The sequence below is a fragment of the Lampetra fluviatilis genome, chromosome 25 (genome assembly GCF_964198595.1).
Source record: "Lampetra fluviatilis chromosome 25, kcLamFluv1.1, whole genome shotgun sequence".
NCBI classification, from domain to species: domain Eukaryota; kingdom Metazoa; phylum Chordata; class Hyperoartia; order Petromyzontiformes; family Petromyzontidae; genus Lampetra; species Lampetra fluviatilis.
In genome coordinates this window covers 12,994,647-13,014,504 of record NC_136299.1, presented here as the reverse complement: position 1 = coordinate 13,014,504, position 19,858 = coordinate 12,994,647, and the positions used below count along the sequence as shown (strand labels likewise).

Here is a 19,858-nt window from a genome sequence, read left to right as displayed (position 1 = left end):
TATATTGGGTTTTAGTAATCACAGTTTCTGATTTGCAAGTCGCGAATATAAATCTCGTGTGCATCTCTTCAAAGCGTTGTCGACTGAGAAGCGGTAGCACACGTCACTTGATGGACATGTATTGGGCCCCTGCCATACGAATGTGGAATTCTGTATATTGGCCGAGAGTAAGTGTTACTTCTGTACAAATAACATTGTTGACGGAAGCTGCTGTTGTTGTATCTGGAAGAGCCCGTTCCCCCCTCACCGCGCCCTGTGGCATTCAACACAAGGCAGTCGGCGGGGTTGCAGAGATGATGAAGACGATGAAGATGATGATACAGCAGCAGCAGCAGCCACTCGCTCCGTGCCACCCTCGTGTCGCTCCTACTTCGCTTACTGTTTCCGTGACCACGCTGGGCACCCATTCTACCAAACCGACTGCTGTGTGCCGTGCGAAAGAAGTTCAACATACAGTACATACATTGCGTACACCCGCTGTGGTTCAGCCACAGCACTGCAGACCACACAACACTTCTCTCTCTGCTTCTCTCCTCACACTGCCCGGCCGGGGCATTCCCTCCCATCGCCTATTTTCTCAAGTTCTTATCATCACCTTGCTCAATTAAAGAAACGTACTAACTTTTATACATTACACTTTCATGCGGGAGTTGAAATAAGGGCCCTACATGCACGTACATACGCGCACGTCCATCCTTCCCCTAGCCAGCTCCCAGCCCTGTTAATCCCCGTCTCCAAACCCCACTTCTTCCCTACTGGATAGTTATGGATCAAAATGTGACATTGCCCCTTTAAACCAAGGGAATCTTTGCTGGGATCGATATTTGTGCTGTGAATCGACTGTCCAATAAGGAGGCAGAAGGTCAGAATATTAGTGAAGAGTCAAATCAATGAATTGATCATGGGATTAAAGGGACACTTTATTGTTTCAAAGGTCTATTTTAGACTTCCTTGCCAAAAAATGTAAATAAAAGCTGAGCAGCTTAGTTTTAAATTGGAGATGAGGCTCTGGCTGAGATGAATTAAAACAAATCAATGTTTTTGTTCAAATAAAAATAGGGTTGAGGCCGAGGGGGAAATGAATGCAACGCAAAATATTTCCTTGCTCTTCCGTTTCTTCTAATTCTGCTTATTCTAACAGTGTTATGATTAGTAGTAGCGGGGTTGGCTATATACAGTAAATTTGGCTAAATTCCAGGTATAAGCATAACAAAATATCGGGTTGACTGTCATGCAACCGATGACGTGCGTGTCCGTCATCAGTTTTTCCTCCGATTCTATTCCGATGATGTCAGTGTAAAAGTGAAGCCGGAAAGAAAATAAAGTAACTTTATCGGTGCCGAGGCTCCCACAAGGCCATGCGGGAGGGCGGGTGGCAAAGTTTGGTGCCAGCTATCATAGAATGTGGTCGTGTCGCTAGGATTCTCTGCGCTGAGTACAATGTATTTAAAAACAGCGGCGCTACTTCGCCTCTCTGAATAAAATCAACGCTGAGCCGCTTGTGCGTTCTGAGATTCAGCGATGAAAGGGACACCCACCATGCATCTTGGGAAAGGGTTAACGATACTCTGCAGCAGGGCCGGCGGGAACATGCTGCCCTCTACTGTGTAGAACAGAGGCCATTTCAAGAGATCTCAGATGTAGCTCTGTGATTTCCACTTCAAATCTCAATCCATTGATCATGAGCAGATGTTGTTGCTGTCTGATTGGCCCAAGAATTTGGGCATCGGATCAGACTGGAATTGAATTCAACTTGTGATGGAATCTGATGTGTCCCAGCAACTCCAAATGTGGCACCGCCAACACGGAATTCAAGCTCGAGGTTGTGTCTCCGGGTTGTTGCCGCATGGTGTCCCGCAACGATGTCGAAGTTCTACATCGTGGACATTCATCAAATCGACTGATCAGGCGACTGATGAAGCTAGTTGTAATTACTGGCGAAACGTCGTACTCAGATTGTAAATGTGTGGCTTGGCTCTCCAACACACCGGTGTGCTGTACTAGTGACAACCCTTACTAGTTGGCTGTGTGGTGGCGGGTTTTAACGACACGTTTATATATTTATGCGATCTAACCCAAAGAAAACCACTATTATGGATGACATTGGTCGCGAAAGCCGACAGTGGTTTACCATCACGATCCAAAGTTTGGGCTGCATGGCCACAGTCGCACGAACGTGGCTTGTCTTGAATTTTCAATTCATGAAGGTGAAGTGCGGACCGGCCTGTGGACGATGTCGCGATGAGGTCCGCACTGTGTTGCGTGGCCCCCGTCGAGGAGCTCGCGGATACGACGGCAGGCGAGCCGTGTGCCGACAAAAACAACGGCAGGCGAACGGCAACAGTACCCCGCTGCCGATCCCCTCTATGCCGTTGGATTCCCCTGACCCACACGTTGTTTTCCACACTAAACCCCATGTGTGCCAAACCAGTGTTAAATGGGTCAACGCCTCTCCGCGCGGGCTTTAGGGCTTACGGCTTTAGCAGCACAAATCTGAGACAATGACAATGGGTACCTTCATGTTATTAGTGAAGAGTTTAGGTGGGTTTGGGTTATGTATGGGCAAAGACCAAGGTCCATTTACAGAGGCGGGGGGAATGGAAGGGATTTTTTTGTATCCCCCGCTATGAAGAAGGTTCTTTTCCCACAATGGCATCTATTCACATATTTTATTTACCTTTAGGGCAGTGTTACTGACGAATGTGTTCAACAAGCAGACGATGACAACAGGACACACACTCATTGAATTGGGTTCCATCTGTGACACGGAGTGCACTTGCCAATAACATTTGGTAATCCAACAGCATTTGATTAACAATCTTGACTCTGCTGCTGAAACCCAGAAGGTCAAAACGAGTCCAGAGTTTCCTTGCTTAAGCGAATGCTGCTTGATGTTGCCTATAAAGCCAGTAGGCTGATGGACACACATTTTGTATCTATATGTGGTTGGACAGAATGTAGCTATGTTTATATATTTTTTTTTATATTCGAGGGCATTCTTAAGAGATGGCCAAGCCTTGTGACAAATAGCAACCAACAATAACAGCTCTCTTAACTTTTCAAAGGTTTTAAAATGTATAGCTTTTGTATGTAATATACTTTTAATTACCCTGAGCCTTTGCATTAATATTGTCGTGATATTTTTAGTTTACAGTGTAAAAAGAGACGCAGGGAACGGGATATTCCCATCAGGTCTATACACAAGAGCTTTAAAGAGAAAATGTGGTTTTGATTGTGTGCCGTAATTACCTACAACGTGTAAATGTGGCACAATACGCACATTACACGATGCATAACAGCGATTTGGTATCGTATAGAGTTTGTTGTCTAGAACAAATTATGGTCCGAAATCAAATAAAAGGAGGGCAATTTCGCCTAAGATGTTTGCATGGCTGTAAATTAAACCTGCACCAAGTAGCAGCCTTGGTATTCTTTATTTAACCATGGAACACGAGGCCCTCCGAGGCATGCGATAATACTTTTCCTCTTTTGCAAGGACACCCCGGGTAAAAACAATAAAGTAATAATATAATTGTTATCACAGCGTTTATAATAATTTATAAATCTAACAAATCGAGACGATGTCGTTAACAATACTTTAATCTCCATTTGAGCAGAGCAAAGCGACAATACGAGGCGGAGTGTACTCTGTGCATACGCCAACACACAATAGTGTCATGTGTGCCATGTATATTATTAAACGCTGTATTCATCGTTTAATAATACAAATAATTACAAACAAAACATACTGTAGCATTTTGAGTCGAAATGTATTTCCTGTTTTGACAAATATTAATTCTGTCAGACTTGTAATTTCATTTCGCCAATATATTTGTTGCATTTTAAATCTAAGGAGCGGTGGCACAGGCTGGAGTGGATGATTAATAGGGTTGACATTGGCCATTATAGCCACAGTGGTTTTCTATTGTCTACAGGTTATATTTATTGATTGAATAATTGCTTTTAATTTCTGAGCCACTCCACTGAGATGAATGAAGCAACCTCAATGCTCGCAACTCCATTGACATGCACGTACAGTATTTACTAAGTGCTGCCAACGTTGCGTCCCGTTATATCCCTCATTGTTGACGAGCACCTGCTTCCTTGATTAAATCGCCATTTCAGATGGCCAACTGCTTCGCGAGTTTATAAATGGAGAGAATAAATACGCGACTTAAGGGAAGGCGGTCGCGTTGTTAACGCGTTTTGATGAGAACGTGAAGACACTGAAATATAATATCAGATGGACGATATCTGCATATGCAGCTTTGTTCGCGAATTTGCGTTTGTTTTCCAACTGAAATGTTCCACATGCACATGTATGAAATGCAAATAAAACCGACTGCATTTCGTAAGCTTGTTACGCGGTACAATAGTAACATTTAGGAAACAAACAAAAAGAATGTAACGTTACTGAATGCCGTTTGAAGCCTATTGAAATCCAATCCGTTGTTTTTACAGACGACAATTCTATTGAGCTTCTGCGGTGTTTACGACTGTCCCTGGGCCAAAGGGATCTCACGTGTCCTTGCAGGAGAGACGAAAAATTCTCAATAAATTATAAAGAAAAAATATAATTAAACGACCACCACCATCAAGACATATGGAGCCGCGAGCCACACAAGGTTCGGATTATGACGTGGCGAGGACACAAAGCAAATCAAAGACAGACGCCCGTTTGAGTGCTCTCACTTTCCTCAGAGCCTCGTTAAATAAGGGCCCATCTGCCCTGACCCCAGATCCCCTGACGCACTCACCGTGCGCGCCTGAAACCGGAGACGCTGCGACAGGTGTGTGCCTGCGAACAATGCCCCTTCAGACTCGCCGGGGTTCAAAGAGACCTCCACGGACGCAGCCCGCCAGGGCACCGCGCTGAGCACTCACCTGGCTGCCGTGGAAATCCGCAGAAGCGTCGTGGACGTTTGGTTTTAGAAAGGACCCCCCCCCCCCGCACCCCACTCGTGAGAGCTCTAGGGACAGGATCTCTGCTGGACAAAGCACGTGGTTGGAGTACCCACACTTTACCCCATGATAGGCGATCTGCCGATCAAATAACTTTGGAGAACACATTGATGCTGCCGATTGGACAGTGGCGGAGGTCGGTTTGAGAAAGATGAACCATTTTAATCACGTGCCGTGCCGGGAGATCGAGCCAACCAACTCTGGATTGCAAGTTCAGTGTGCTAACAAGTACACCACCCCCGCCCCCTCTGGTTATTAAAAATACTTTAATTATGGATTTTGATGAGGATAATTTGTTTAGTCCACTGATGCATTCGTGTAAATGAAGCTGCAATGATGTCTGACGGAACTGACCAACCGTTCGTCAAAGGAACTGTAATTGTCGTTTGCGAGAATATACTTCTTGGTCAGCTAATACGTGTTATCAATGTCTTAAAATTCCCACGAGTATGTGAAGCGTTAAATCGTAAAAGTATGGATTTCTTATGTTATAGTTCACTGATATGTCTTCGATTTTGAAAGACATCGGAGAGCCAAACAGCACAACAGCAGACACCTACGCGGTCAGGTCATCTCTTCTCTACTTCACAAAGATCGTTGGAAATTATAAATTCTATTACTGCACATCCATCTGAAAACACTTATTGACGGAAAAATGATTGCCAGCGACTGACATTATTTTGTTAATGCGTTTTCTCGCATTAACAAATGGTCTATATGATAACTCTATAACACTCGCTGCAAAAACTGAAAACTATTTAAGTTAAACGGCTTCTGTCATCTGCAATGTTTAGTAGTGGCAACTCCCTCCTCAAGAAGGTGTTACATCACAGAGCTGATTTCGCTAATGCATTGCCACGGGTCGGCGAGCACACTCACACTAAAGACAGCGAGACTCGGGAGGCGTGAAAGCCTCTGAGAGCTGCGCCAAAGAGATGCCAACTGCATGCAACAATCTTGAGATTTTAAGGGCGAAGAATGCTCCATTCTCATAAAATTGGCCTCAATACATGGTAATCATCAAGTTTGAGAGCGCAGGGACGGTGAATGGTGCAATCTTTAACCACGGAGGCTTTTATAAATGGGTTGCAAATGCGTGTTCCGTGGTTAACTGTAAAAGGTTGCATCCATATGGTAAAAGTTAAAGGTGCAGTCGTGAAGTGGCTTTCTCGAGCCACTGCTGGTGGAAGGATCTGCGGTAGCGAGAGCTCTGGACGGGACCTCCAGGAGGCAGTTGGCCTCCTCTTCCACACTGGGCAGATATCTTGGAAGAGGTCGGAGACCTCACACTTTACCCCACCACAAACGACCTTCTGATTCACTACTTGTCGTGTGCACATCATACTCCAGGGGGGACAGAGGTGAGGGAGATTTAAGAAACTTGCCCCATTCTTCTCAGCTTATGCGCCGATATCGATTGGAAGGGGCCACCCTCGCAGGGGCCACGTGCTGCCCACCACCATGGCAGAATTGACATCCACGTGTGTGAATGCCACGAGGACAATTCTATATAAAGGGTGTTTCATTGTTTTTAGACGTGGACTGTAATATTCTTGTCTAAATCGCATACATCAGCACCACCACTGCCGTCCTCGGTGGTGATGAAGAATCACAAATAGGTGCAACAAGCGCAATGATAAAATATTTAAACATTCGCCTAAATTTCGCTTCGTACAAATTGGGAACTTCCATATGCAGTCTTCATGCGCAGAGATTTAATGGGAGCAGGTTTCTGTGCATCAGAATTAGCCAGACAACCCACAACCTGTGTAGTTCCTGATATTCCTCGTGGCTAATCCGATATTGAAACAGGGACATCGCCACTGTCAATTCCAGTTGAAACGTTTAACTCTATTGAATGGCTTAGAATATGGATATGCGCTCAGAAATACAGTTAGGAGATATGTGTAACTTCGTGCGACAGTTATTGTGCACTCGCTATGCCTTGAAGAGACCAGAGGAGCAGTGCGTGGATTAGATACCGAACGTGGCTTTTTAGACATCGCGGTGATGGTTGAGCAACGCGAGCGGACTTGATCAGTGACTCTGCGCCCGGGGGGACACGAGCTGACGCGCTCCGCGTGTTGCAGAATGGCAGCCAGGAAGAGTCACAAACACGCGCTGACACGGGTGCTCGTATTTGTTTCCCCGGCGTGTGCGTTTGCGCCGGGTCAGGCAGCAGCAGCAGCAGCTTCATCATTTGCAGAATGCTGCGTCGTTCTCAGACCGGCGATAAAAAGCTTGGTTCGCAGACGCAGTCGTCAAACAATGTGCGTTGAAGACTGTCCGCTAGCCATGCTGCATGATGGAGTGGGTGGTGGTGCATGCCTCTCACTGGGCTGCAAGGTGAGTCAAGTGTGTCCGTCAACCCATCTGTGTTGTTGACCTTTTGAATGTAATCCCCTCACGTAAATGGGCTTTCTGCAGGTACTGCTCTACATGCAAAGCACACCTTTAACACGCAATTGGCCAAACATCTCAAGGCAGGACCCACCTGTAGACGAGCGTTGCGAGTGCTGCATCTGGGCGAGTGTGCGGGCGATGCGACTGCCCCAGGCCTCACGAGCCGGAGGAGCCCAGGCTCTGGGTTATGGACATTTGGGCAAATTTGACAAGAGGGTCGCCATTTCGTTGCTTGCATGCCACCCGAGCTACGCCATTGAGTCCTGAGACTCGGATATGATTTCCTGGATAAATAAATAACATTCGTACAGCACTACCAAGAGATTAACAGGTAGAGAGGTACAATCATAAGGAAATCGATTGCGGTATGCAGCACAACTCTACGTGATGTCATCCGGCTTTAGCCTTCAGCTATCAGTGGATAGGATTTTTTTTCGTATTTGCTTAAGGATACATTTGAGTAATATTTTTTCACGACATTTGTCGTAAATCAACCCAGTGCTTAACTTCAGCTGGAACAGTCCCAAATGCTGTTCTGGGAATTAATTTGGCACGCCACATCCGTCTCACCTGGTATATGTTCTCATGATATTAACGTATTCATAGGATTATAGGATATTTAGGGCACTATAATATAGGATTAGCAGGATATGTTTACCTTGTACTCTAGTAGTAGTGCCTTATGTCGATAATCCCTACTGGAAGCCTGCCTATCAGCTTTCTGGAAAATATCGAGCGATGAGAAATGAATCCATAACATGCCAAACAGTTTACACTTTTTACAGGGTGGTTTGGGATATTTATTTTTTACAAAAAAGATGTTTTAAATATATATTTGAAGAAAAGATGAGTAATCTGTGGGTGTCTATTTCCCATAGTTTTTTTGGTATAGACATTAATATAGTGTGTGTATATACATGAATATAGTGTGTGTGTATACATGAATATAGTGTGTGTGTATACATGAATATAGTGTGTGTGTGTAAATACACGGCCATTCACAGTCTCTGCCTCTTATCCAGATCTCTTCATCTGGCACGCACGCACAATGAACTCGCGCACGTGTGCTGGCGCACACACGCACACCGAACCCAAACATTGAGCCGGTGCTGATGGACGGCTCAGGGATACCAGCATGCTGGAACAGGCTTTAAGCACTCAAAGCAAAGGGCCTGACACGGTGCCTCTATCAAGCAGCTCCACACCCTCCCCTTGATCAGCTGTGTATCACAGGTGAGCACTCCTCTACCCGCACTGGCTTGGGGGTTTTCTCTCTCTCGCTCTTCTCATGCAGTAATAAAAAGGAGAGTAATCTTTCATCATATTTCCACAGTGACCTCACGAAGTCACGAATTGTGAACTGTTTCACTGCACCGGTGCTGAAGCAGAGGGTTCAATGGACTAGGTGCAGCCCTGTACTTGCTTGCTGGCGGAAGGGCCTCCACTAGAGGGAGCGCTAGAGGGCCCCTCTGCCTCGAGAGGGTATTTGGCCTACTCTTCCACACCGGCCAGACGGCTTGAAAGAGGTGGGAGGACCCACACTTGACCCGAACACACGCGACCTGTCGATTGGCTAACTGTGGTGCGTGCATTCACACCGCTGGGTGGACACGGGCGCGGCGAGGGGTAGAGTGAAGACACGAGCACCATCGTTGGAACTGCCGCGCCCGGAGATAGAAGCGGCGACCTCTGGACGGCAAGTCGAGTGTGCTGCTGTAACCATTACACCACGCCAGCCCCCTGCAGCAGAAGTACAAATATTGGTCGTGGGTTGACACAGCCCGATCATCAATTCAGGGTCGATATAGTCAGTACCGCTTTGTGAGAAGTCAAAAGTGATAATTATTTTGGTAGATGCTTCCAATGCCATTGGAAAGGGGGATTTCCACCACTGGCTGAGCGCCACCAAAGGAAGTGAACACTGCCCTTGCTCGGTGGGGGGTTGCAATCCCACGACTTCGTTGAAGCTCTCCATGCTGCTCTGTAGCTCTCCCATTGTTTTCAGGTTGCACCGCGTGATGTTCGGCGGGACCATGTCCGACGTTTCGCCCCATGTGCTGGGAGCATCTTCGGGAATGGACGTGTGACCGAAGATGCTGCCAGCAAGTGGAGTGAAAAATTGTTCATCATTCCAAGAGAACAACCAAATCAATGCATATAAACTCTCTCAGGTAGAGTGTCGCACAGATGACCACATCCAATTAGAGAGTACAATATGTATTAGAGATTAGATTTAAATGCTATTTTGTATTTAAATACAGCATAGCTCCGTGCTACCATACATTATAAATGGTGTATCGGTCGTATTTCATTCGTTCATCTTATCACTGAGATGTGGTAAACAGATGCAGAATTAACAAGAACAATGTGTATATGGGTTTTTCACACTAAAGCTTTCCCACGAAGTCACCATCTCTCATAAGACATATCACTGTCATCATATGGCCAACATATTCCTATTTCAACCTAATGGTGAACTTTAAATAAAAAAACCCCTACTTTTTTCTCGGCAACATAGCCTTGTTATTGGTGCACAAATGCAAGGACATGCTGCCATTCTCTGTAGGAAGTAATGGCAGGGTGGAAGACAGAAAAATGCGTCCTTGGGGCACTAAAGCGCGAAGGAATGCTAAGCCTGATTCACGATCAGAGTTGAAGCTGTCAATCAGCACGCGCACGCACGCGCACAGGGACAAGTCTAATCTGTTCAGGCATGCATCTCAGTCGAGAACAAGACTGAGGTCTGCCTCTGTCAGCTGACACAGTCAATTAGACGTACACACGTGCTCGCTGGCACTGTCGGGCGCACACACAACGAGATGTGCACGGCTCTTAACCTGTAGACCATTTTGATAGAACGTTAAAGGTAAAGGTGCAGCCCTGCAACTGCTTGCTCACGCCACAGCTGGCGGAAGGGTTTCCACGAGAGGGAGCGCTAGAGAGCCACTCTGGAAGGTGTTTGGCCTACTCTTCCATGCTGGTGAGACGTCTCGGAAGCGGTGGGAGTACACAAATCTTACCCTGCACACGTGACGTGCCAACCGATCAACTGCGATGTCCCCATTTATACCCCTTGGTGGATGGAAGCGGGCGGATTTAAGAAACTTGCCTCGATGTTTCAAACTGCCGCGCCAGGAAATCGAATCGATCTGGCGACCCCTGGATGGCATGTCCACGGTTAGACCGGGGCAGCATCCCCTGGCAACGTTAAACTACAAAACTAGGAATTGCATTTTAGGACTTCTGTTTTATTGCGTTATAAATTGCGGGACAGTACTGTTATAACATGCAAGAGTGAAGCGCCTGCCAGCGAGGAAGCCAATTTAGGGAGGTGATGCCGTCCGTCTACGGAGCGAGTAAGAGTCACATTTGCCCTGACAATGGGGCCTTTACCCCGACAGTGGCTGAGGACAACCTGACCTCAGAATGGAAAGGCAACATGAAACCATCCTTTCAAACTGGATCAGGGCTCCCGGTTAAAACAAAACCTCATGTTCAAAGGGTGCTGACTTGTGAAGATTTCAAATTGTTTGAAGCCTTTAATTCTTCAGTTTTACCGTCTTTGACTCTATTTAAATACCTCGGGCTACGCTATAAAAAAGGCACACTTTTATGTGTCTGGATCAAAGAAATCCCTGTCTGCATGTCAATACTTTTGTATAATAAATAAATAAGTGAGCTGCTTTTAAAAAAATGGAAATGTGCAATAAGCGGAGATGTAAATGAGCACTATCATGGAATGACTCGAAAAGGTAAAGCGCGATCTCGAGCCAGAGGTTACATTTCCATGCAGCGCCCCGCTCGGCGTTTTTCGGCCCCCTTTGATAAGGACGACAATATCGAAAATCATAGGGACGTTTTTTTTTTATTTTGCAATGATTCTACTTTTATCCCGAGTCACATTTCATCGCGCGGATTTCTCAGATGTTTAGAAACGTTTACATGGTCACCTCGAGACTGTGGCCTATTGCCTGAATAACATTAGACCACGTGGATACTTCTTCACAATTCCTTCGTTTCATCTGAATACATATCTCAATAATAAATATGCTTTGTGTCTTTTTTATATTTCTAACACGAGCAATTAAACATTACGAGCATCCAACTTATATAACCGTCTGCATACGACGGGACGTGTTCTGGATTATCAGATTAATCTAAAAAAAATCTCGTAATCTGGCCTAAATATGACATTTTAGATTATCTGAAGATATTTAGTTTCAGAATAAATAGAAAATATTGCTTCATTGGAAATGATATCACTTCCATGACATCACCTCGCACTTATCCCACCCAAAGTGGTGTCACTTGGCATCACGTGATGTTTATTAGCAAGAAGACACATTAAGTTACCGTTTAATTAAAATATCTTAGAATTCAGAAAAATATATCACAAAAATTGTCTTGAAAAATAAAAAAACAGTGTTTATCTAAAACTCATCGGCAGTGTATATATATATGACATGTGGACGTTCCTTTTTAGAGGATCATTTCCGGTAAATAGACCCACTGCCCAAAACATTAGCTTACCATATACAACATGTCAGTTGACTTGTGAATGATGACCGGGTGAATTACCATGCATTTTCAGTGGGATTCAGTAGCACGGCCAACACATCCAATTCAACGTAATTCCATTGCAAAATTAAAATTATCTGTTTTCTGTCTCCTGTTTTCTATGTTTAACCTTGCGTTGTCTCACTATGTAACATTATACATTTTCTTCATCTTATATAATCATCTCTATAACTAACTACAACTTTCACCACCATGTCAGTCTCAATATATATATAGATCGATCTATTCATCTTTTTCCTTACGTTGTAACTCTACCTATTATTCCGCATTCATATATATTAACACAGTTGGTGAGCACAGACCCAAAGTTCAAGCGTCCGCAACAAACAGCACTTAAAGTTGTAATAGATCAGAGTCAACGTGTATCTTGAAATGCATGTCCAGCTGTATGACTTATATCCATGTTAACTATCTCCATGTATAATTGTATTTGTTCACTCCGCAGTAAGCCCAGCATTTGGGCTGTGGTCAGTGTGCTGTAGCGAACATCGCCAAATACCTCACAAAACAAGCCTCGCTTTCCCCACGCACCACACACATCGACTGCTGAGCCACGGAATGGTTTCGACTTTGGAGGTAGCGCTGTACGATTATGGATCCACGGGGGATGTCAAATCTTTTGTTGGGAGACAGTCCCCACTTCTTTGCACTCACAATTACAGTTGGCACAATTATCTTTTATGCTCTGTAATCATCTTTTGCCACGTTTCCATGGCCACTTAGAAGCAGGCCAGCCCAGTTCACGGACAGGGATCGTCGGCTTGGTCCAGATTCCCAAGTCAGACTCAGTGGGCCAAGACAACCCCAGTCGGCCTGCGTAGCTCGCTTTTAGTGGGTGGTGTGGATTGCGGTTGACACGTCTGAGGGTCAAGACAACTGGGACACATCACGGTGAAAAGAATATCTCACAATCGCAGACACGGGAATAACCATGTGTGCATGTAAATGCATCGTCGTGAGTGGTATATTATTAGAAAAATGACAAAAACTGAGCGCTTTTAACGTTCTGAAAGGAATTACAGATTTCTCAGGACAAATAACTCAAATAGATGATGATGATGATTATAAGAAAATCAGGGCAGGTGGCAAGTCCAGTGTGGCTCGATTTTCGAGGGGAGCTCCCCACAGAATGGGCCGTGATGCCGCCACAGGGTCGACATGGAAGAGCCGCGCACATTCAGCAGTGTCCCTTTCACGAAGTAATATTAACACGTTGTGAACTTATATTAATAATAATAATGGGTGTTTGCTGCAGATAGCATAACTTAACACGAGCATTAGCATTAATATTGTTAAACCAATCAGTCAAAATACAACAGTGTCCTTGTGGCCATGGCAAGGGGAGGGGGGTCAGTGAGGAGGGGGGTCAGTGGGGAGGGGTCAGTGGGGAGGTGGGGTCAGTGGGGAGGGGTCAGTGGGGAGGGGTCAGTGGGGAGGTGGGGTCAGTGGGGAGGGGTCAGTGGGGAGGGGTCAGTGGGGAGGGGTCAGTGGGGATGCGGGGGGGGGGCATGGAGCTGTGAGGCTCCCTGAAGCGTCGGGACGATGTCATCAGCGCTGAGGCCTGACGTGAGACACCCTCATAAAGACTTCGTTTTGGTTGAACAGAGAGCACACACACACACTACATACACACACACTACATACACACACTACACACACAGTGCACGCATTATGCACAGACACAATTACACTCGATATACATGAACACACTACACGTGTATTCTTTGTATAAGTAAACACTTTGCATGTACGCAGTATCTAACACGCATTATTTGTACTCGCTATGCATGTACTCGCTATGCATGTACTCGCTATGCATGTACTCGCTATGCATGTACTCGCTATGCATGTACTCGCTATGCATGTACTCGCTATGCATGTACTCGCTATGCATGTACTCGCTATGCATGTACTCGCTATATGTATATCGCGAGTACATGTATCACTGGACATCTGTGAAGAAGAACTTCAAAGCTCATGGGAGACCTCCAGTCGAAATAAAGATTCTGATTCTGAACGAATTGTACAGAGAAGGAGGCCAATCGCGAGTCGCTGAATGGCATCGACGACAAGAGTTGAAGTGTAAGAAGTGTTCAGAAGGAGAGAGCACGTTGTGGACGCTTCCTCGGAGGGCACGCCTCAGTGGATGTGGGTAGTTCTCGGTGGAAGACCAGACGGGGAGATTGGGAGAGCACTGCACGGGGTGGACAATCAGGAATAGGTTTCTGGCATGTAAACAAGAGGTGTAAAGATGTTGAAACACCAAATAGACACACACCGATTGCGAGGCGTCAAGTCTGCATTAAACACACGTACTTGTGGCAAAACATGCAAACACACATGCACTGCTAACACACATGCACTGCGAACACACATGCACTGCTAACACACATGCACTGCTAACACACATGCACTGCGAACACACATGCACTGCGAACACACATGCACTGCGAACACACATGCACTGCTAACACACATGCACTGCTAACACACATGCACTGCTAACACACATGCACTGCGAACACACATGCACTGCTAACACACATGCACTGCGAACACACATGCACTGCGAACACACATGCACTGCTAACACACATGCACTGCTAACACACATGCACTGCTAACACACATGCACTGCGAACACACATGCACTGCGAACACACATGCACTGCTAACACACATGCACTGCTAACACACATGCACTGCTAACACACATGCACTGCAAACACACATGCACTGCTAACACACATGCACTGCTAACACACATGCACTGCTAACACACATGCACTGCTAACACACATGCACTGCTAACACACATGCACTGCTAACACACATGCACTGCGAACACACATGCACTGCTAACACACATGCACTGCTAACACACATGCACTGCTAACACACATGCACTGCTAACACACATGCACTGCTAACACACATGCACTGCTAACACACTTGCACTGCTAACATATGCGTTGGCTTTCAAACTGAATGGCCTCCACCAGAGAGAGCCTTCTGAATGGCATTGTCTCACCACCGGTGTCGGACCAGAGGACGCCAAAAGGCGAGCAGTAGAAAGGCAATGCAAGCATCAAGTATGAATAGCTCGGCTTGAGAAGTTTTATCTTTAATTGCCAGAAGCGGCAAAGCAAATTTTTTTTCATCATTTCGATAATGGCCAAAACAGGTCCCGTGAGGATCTGGCCGCTGGAGGAGCTTGAAGGGGGCGACCGCAGAGGGCAGAGAGACGAGGTCAGAGTGAGAGGATGGTGACAGCCGAGGTCCTGGCGTGGAGGCAGAGCGCCAGAGAGGAGCTGCGATGCACGCCCTCTCAATACAGGCACAGCACGAAACACGTGCACTTGCTACAATGTACATGGATGCTCTCTGTAGGTGACATGAGCACCGACTCTACAGCAAGTGATTGCCGATTGTTGAGACGGTTACATGGGATGTGAATGTCGTCTGGTGACGCAGCGGCAAGGTTGATGTCAACGGCGCGCATGGCGAGCATCGGACACCTGCGAGTCTACGTCACACACCCCCCTGTCACGTGATGGAAGTGCTGCTCCTCTCGCGTTGACTTCTCAGGAGACGCGGGCGTGGTGTGCCTACATGCTCGCGATGGAAGAACCTCGGCTGACGCGTCTTGGTTTTGTCTTTGTAAAGCGTTTGGAGGATGTTGGGGGTGAAAAAAAAAGTTTGTGAACCAAGGAGTATGAATTCCTGCAGTCACGAAAGCTTCAAATCAAGATTGGTGGTACCATTATAGTTTTAAGGCTTCAGAAAGCCCTGTTGACAAGTGATCTGCTTAAGTAATGTATACCTACGTATATGTTTTATTTTTCTAATACACCGGTGATCATGAAACGGGTTTTTAAAATACATTTCCGTAACCTCTTAAAGAGGTTATGGGAATATGTCATCGAGATGTTATGGGGATAAATTTGTGTTGTCTTTGAAGAGCTGCTCGAGGTTGTGATCCGGAGGGGAATGTTTCAATGAATCGTGCTCATAACGATGCCATAACAGGGAAAGGTGCAGCCCTGCAATTCTTCGCTCACGCCACTGCTGGGGAAAGGGCCTCTAGCGAGCCCCCTCTGGAGAGCATTGTTTAGTCTACTCATAAAACATTGTACAGACCCCGAACTGCCAATTGGCTGTACTGTGGTCCCCCGTTTGTACTGCTGGGATGGCTCACACACAGAGGGTACGCGAATGAAGAAGTCTACGAAGAGCCACTCAAGGTTGTGATCTTAGAGTGCTCATATGAAAGTGAATTAATTACGGTGGTTATTAAGCAGTCGTACTTGTGTTAAATTGATATATGCATTATCATTATTATTACATTTTGATTAAAATTACATGTCAAAAGAGACGAAAGGATTAAAAAAACACAATTCATAAAAGTTAAAAATGAAAGGATTAAAAATAAGTTAACTTTATCTTTTTTTTAGGTCGGCAGTTTGCTAAAGGTGCGTGATATGATACAACTGAATGTATAAAAAATTGTTATATTAATACTGTAGTTAATTTTAAAGTGTATTTGATATTTCGTGGGAACTTACGATCGGATCAACTACAATAAGTGGCTTGGATATCTTCATTTATATTTAAAAAAATTCCTCACAGTTAATTCAGACGAGGCCTATTGTTTCGAGTGGCGAGCGCACTGCGCTGACCGGCGTGGTGAGGTATGGTCAAACAGCCCCATGGCTGACAATGGTGTGGAGAGGCATTCATCGATTGGTGGATTGGGAATGGCTGAAATTCTGTGTGCTGCATATATATTTATACTAGCATAAGTACCCGGCGTTGCCCGGGTGAAAAATATATTTCTTAAACAGGACCCTGCGGGGTGGGCTGGTAGGAATAATACTTAGTACCGGTACAGGGATATCGACCGGGTATAGAGGAGTTAAAGAAAAAATTACTGTATTCTAGTGTAACGTTAATTAAAAGTGTTTGTTTTGACAAGAAACGCTGTGAGATTTAAAGACCCCCCAACACCACCCTCAACACCACCCCTCCCACCAGGCCTCCCACCCCCCACCACCACCCCCCACCACCACCCCACCACCACCCCACCACCACCTTCTGCACTAGGCCTCGCGAAGCCTGCCGCACTAGGCTTCGCGAAGCCTGCCGCACTAGGCCTCGCGAAGCCTGCCGCACTAGGCCTCGCGAAGCCTGCCGCACTAGGCCTCGCGCCGTGCTTTTCGTGCACAAATAAGGCGATTAAATGTATCTCGTCTCTGTGTTAATATATGTTTCTTGTCTCTGTGTTAAAAAAAACGTGCTGCGTTTCAGTAAAATATTTTTTTTTTAAATAAACGTGCTGCGTTTCAGTAAAGTAATTTTGAAGCGAAGTTTAAAGTTTTGCCGTGATGCGCCGGAAGCGACGGCCATCTTGTTTAATTCACAGATCGCAGGGGGAGCGGGCGGCCATCTTGTCGGACAGGGTCATGCCAAGTGTTTGCAGTAGGGGGCGATGTTGATACACGGACGGATGGACGGACAAACGCGGACGGACGGACAAACGCGGACGGACGGACACATTAATCTATTGGTGGTCTAGTCCACTTCGTTCCTACCAGTATAACCTTACATATATACACAGATGGGCTGCTACCCCCCCCCCCCCCAGCCACGATCTCCTCGGCCGCTGTGCAGTAATATGTACGGCCTATAGTGTGGTGGGGTGTCGAGGCCTAGTACCGTGCAGAGCCTCCGGCCTCGCCTAAATTGCCCACCCGGCTGAGGCTGGGTATGGGTGCCATTCCCCCCCCCCCCCCCCCGCGCTACAATAATACTGTCTAATCGCTATAATTTTATTATCTACCGACCCTATAATAGTAATTGCACACATTGGGGTGGGGGGGGAGTGAAGAGGACGTGAAACTTTGATGAATTTACCTCAGAGTCGCGTGGTGGGTGTCGAGGCCTAGTACCGTGCAGAGCCTCCGGCCTCGCCTAAATTGCCCACCCGGCTGAGGCTGGGTACTGGGTCCGGTACCCCCCCCTCCCCCCCCGCGCTACAATAATACTGTCTAATCGCTATAATTTTATTATCTACCGACCCTATAATAGTAATTGCACACATTGTGGTGGGGGGGGGGAGTGAAGAGGACGTGAAACTTTGATGAATTTACCTCAGAGTCGCGTGTTAATGCGTGCGCATATTTTTAACGGGAATTAAAAATGGCGTCCACCCCGCAGCGAATGCGTCGCTACCCGTTGCCAGGGGCAACCGCCGTCCAATGAAACTGCGTATGGTCCGGCGACACACAGACACACACACAGACAGACAGACAGATTTGCGATTTTATATATATAGATGGTTTTGACCTGGCAGGGTGAGCTGCCCACATTCATCCATAATACGCCTATGTGTTAAACTGCCCACATTCAGTTGACGGATTCAAATCCCATTTGGGGGTCGAACGATGTCTTGATGTCTCAGACTGCATGAACCACATTTGCTTGTGGTAAAACAAAGTGCTCTAATAATGATGTATGCATTGTCCTTCAAACGGATTGGCTGACACCAGAGACAGCCACAAGGCGAACAGCACAAAGACAATGCAAGCCTCAAAGTATTCTAGAAAAAAAATCTCTCAGCAAGTACATCGAAACATCGGACATCGTGCCGAACAACAGGTGGTGGTGACCCAATTATGCATCGGGCAGATATCTACAGCAACCTCCACCGTCAACAGTGCGAGTGTGTAAAGCGAGGTGCACTGATTACTTGCAGCCCTTAAATTGGTGGAAACCCACCACCAGCGCCGTCGTTGCCCACTACGCCCACCACTGACATTCACTTCGGCTGCCCCGCCCATGCTGCTGACGCTTGGGCTACGCCCATTTAAAACCTTTACAGGCAGTTTGCCTTGAGAGGTTAACCCCCTTTTCCTGATGACGACCGCTTGGGTTGGGATCGAAACGTCGTAGTTTTTTGTTATTTTCTTTGAACCTATCTACGTGACTTTACTGAAAGACCCAAAGAATATCTACAGTTCCTGTTTAACGATAACAAACACGTTGTATATAACGCCATTCATGCTAATTGCATCTCACAACGCTGGACATTAATTATACGCATCATCACGTTTAGCACTAAGTCCTATTTATAGCAATAATTAAGAAAATGAAACACTCAACAAACAAATATGAATTGAACATTAAGAAATATAAAAAATATAAATAGTCCTAACTCGTTGGTTATTTCGGTAAAGTCATGTAGAAATAAATAAAATAATAATCGATTACGACGTTTCGATTGCAACACAAGCAACCATCATCAGGTACAAATGAAAGAGAAAACAAAACCTAGTAAACTTAGAAATATAATGTAATACAACACAGAGTCGGCTAACATAAGTCAACACCCTGCCTGGTTGATTACGTTCTTCCAAAGATTGCTAAATTTGAGAGAAAGACGAAACATAGACATGAAGACACACAGACAGACACACAAGCAGAGAGAGACTCACATTTAGCAATCTTTGGAAGAACGTAATCAACCAGGTGGGGTGTTGACTGTGGTGTTGGCCAACTCTCTGTGTTGTATTGCATTATATTTCCAAGTTTACTGTTTGTTTTCTCATTCATTTGTACCTGATGATGGTTGCTTGTGTTGCAATCGAAACGTCGTATTCTATTATTTAATTTATTTCTACGTGACTTTACCGAAAGAACCAAAGAGTAATTTCTGCAGTCATGAAAGCTTCGAATCTAGTTAATAAATAGTACTAATTGTCAAAACTCTCCTGCCATGAGCAGTGCTAAGATAAGGCCACTGCTGCTAACGCTACAAAAACTCCTGTCGCTGCTTAAAATGAACGTAACTCCTGTGACTCCTGCCGATACTTTCATTTAACATCTAGAAAATGTATTTATATTGGCACCCCAAGGT

At 45.8% G+C, this 19,858-nt stretch overlaps 1 protein-coding gene across 1 annotated transcript in view; it reads right to left on the bottom strand.

Annotated features, from left to right (window-relative positions):
- LOC144941837 (prospero homeobox protein 1-like) overlaps nt 1-19,858 on the bottom strand; it is a 68,945-nt gene that overhangs the window by 31,046 nt on the left and 18,041 nt on the right. The gene's annotated exons all lie outside the window — the stretch shown is intronic.